The sequence below is a fragment of the Apium graveolens genome, chromosome 6 (genome assembly GCF_009905375.1).
Source record: "Apium graveolens cultivar Ventura chromosome 6, ASM990537v1, whole genome shotgun sequence".
NCBI lineage: Eukaryota > Viridiplantae > Streptophyta > Magnoliopsida > Apiales > Apiaceae > Apium > Apium graveolens.
This window is the reverse complement of record NC_133652.1, coordinates 230,143,010-230,145,930: the sequence shown is the minus strand read 5'-3', so window position 1 is coordinate 230,145,930 and position 2,921 is coordinate 230,143,010.

Here is a 2,921-nt window from a genome sequence, read left to right as displayed (position 1 = left end):
TAGGGGATCTTTTATTGATCTTCTGGGATATTATTAGTACTCTATGTGGTATATAAGTGTATGTAAAGATCGTCAGAATCCAAATCCAAACACTTTGATTTTTCCCAGAAATCTACCAGATACAGAAAGAATTGAGTATAAGGTAACAGAATAAAAAGGATTTAAATTCAAGGATAATAAGAGAGGATCATAAAAAGGAAAATAATGTATTGAGAAATGTTAAGGAAACCTAAGTAATAAGATCCCGGGTATGATCCCTCAAACGATACATGAAAATGAAAGTTAAGCGAACCGTATAACAGATCAGCGGTCATTAGCCAAATAATTAAAAGCTAATCAAAGAGATTAGAGGGGATGATGTCATCAAACCAATGAGAAGAGGGCAAGTAAGGGATGATGACATAACAAGGTGACATAAGCATGACATAAGGGGGAAGGAGGTGTGGTTGATTTAAAACCACACAAAGTTCATGGTTAAAAAGGTAATGAACCAAAATCAAGCTAAAAACAACCAACCAACAATCATTTCACCCAAAACACAAAGATCATTTCATTTTCTTTACCTTGCTCTTGGATTCTTCTTCTTTTCCAAAGCAAGAAAGTCAAAATCATAGCTCCAAGCTTTGTTAAATTACAAGATAATTATCTAAGACTCCTTATGCATAGTTATGAATATCCTATAAGTTTGAGCTCCTAAATCATCCACAATCTCTTCCTAAAAATCATGGAAGAAGATGGTGAATAGTGTTTTTCAAGAACTAATTTTTTTTGTTCTTGAAGTTTTGTTTAGATTAAGCTTGGACAAGGACTTTAAGGGTGATTCCAAGCCATTCTCTTGATTCTCCACTCTCCAAGGAAGGTATAACCCCTCCAAACCCTAACTTTATTTGATTAATTAGGTTTATTTTTGTTGTTATAATTCATGAGAGGTTTGCTAGTTGTAAATGTAGAGATTAGTTGATTTTGTGAAGTTTTTGGAGTGGTAGTTCTTGGATTGTTGATTAATGAACTTAACTGTAGTTAAATTCAAGTTTAAGAATAAGTATAAATTGTTGATGGTGAGTTGTTGGGGCTGTTATGATGTAGTATGGATGGAGTTTTGATTTGGTTGTGATTGTGGATTGATTGTGGGTTGAATTGGAGTGTTTTAAATTTGGGAAATCGCGTAAACATAGTCGTCATAATGTCTGATTTACTTTAGGCTGTTTTGTTCTTAACATTAGGACCCTAGAACTCCCTGCTAGGTTTTGACCATTGCCATTATTAGATACTTCATGTTACGAGCTTCGTTTTTGATATGTGGTTCGTTTGATTCCGATGTACGGCTTAGGAGAAACGGCTGTTTTAAGTAACGACGTTTCACGAACGAACATTACCCCTCGCCTTACTTTGAAACATAGGTTAAAGACCTTAAAGGACTAATTGGAGTATGAAACATTTATGTAAAGTGTAATAGGGAGTTGGTAAGACACTCGCGAAAGAATCGCCTTAAAACTCATAATGGTTTATTTATTAAAAATAGTGGAGCCGAGGGTACTCGAGCGACTTAAGTGAATCGTTAAGCGCAAAGCGAGCGTTAGAGTCTAAATTGGTTAAAGTATAGATTTATAAGTGACTTTGGTTTAATTCCAACTTATATGTTGTTTATAGGTTACCAGACTCGTCCCAAGCCATTTGTAACCCCCAGTCGCTCAGGCAAGTTTTCTACCCGTATAACTGTTGTTGTGATGTATATGTGTATATGCATGATCTTGTGATAAATGCATATTTGTTATTAGCAAATTCTTGTGATATATTGTAGCATGTGATATGGTATATATGCATGCCTGTTTCGTATTCTTGATTTATATATCTGTTGGTTCAAATGCTTATTAGTTGCATAATACCTATGCTAGAGATAAGCGGTATTTGAGTATACCATTGGTATAGGGGATCAAAAGGTGAACTTTTTCTAAAACCGGGAGGCGAGGCTCCCGAGTATTATATATATATATATATATATGAATAGTTTTTAAAACTATTAATCGAATAAGGTTTATTCGATAACTTTATATTATTTAATGAATATTACTTGAATATTCATTCGAGGACTTATGACTCACTTTGTATTATTTAATGAATATTACTTGAATATTCATTCGAGGACTTATGACTCACTTTATATTATTTAATGAATATTACTTGAATATTCATTCGAGGACAGATGACTCCGCTTATATTATTTAATTGAATATTATTTGAATATTCATATGAGGACCTATGACTCCGATTATTTTCTGAAATGTATTCTTTATTTTACTAAAGAATAAGGTGTCGATAATCAAACTTATTTTTTTGATTATTCAAATAAAGATAGTACTTTCGTATAAGTATATCTTTGGTTATTTAATACTCATTTCAAGTATAAGTTTTACAACTTCTACTTCAATTATTTGTATAAAGATTATTCTTTAAGGGAATATTATTTAAATGATAATATTCAGATACTTTCTAATATATCGGGACTGATTTACTTTATTAAATCAGCATTACTCCAAACATTCTTAAAAATGTTTTCGAGTCTTCAAAATGATTTTAAAAGTTAGAGCGGATCCCAAAACTCATTTTTATAGTTAAGATCTTCCTTTCGAAGGGGATTTAAATACTCGCTCAAAACTTGAGGGATCCGGCTCAGTGGTGTATTTTACATTCGCAACGAGGTTGCTGTTTTGATAAATGAATTGATTACTTACCCAACGTTCGGGAAGTAAGTCCATCTATTGAGTCGGCATAAGCAACATGGGCTCAGTAGGCGTCCATGAAAGTGTAAGTGGCTCAGTGGGAGTCCATCAAATGCGTAAGTGGCTGAGTGGCAGTCCAGCATAAGGTCCTATTGTGACCAGGGTGATGACCCGTGGGGAATTCGTCCATCTACTAGTAGA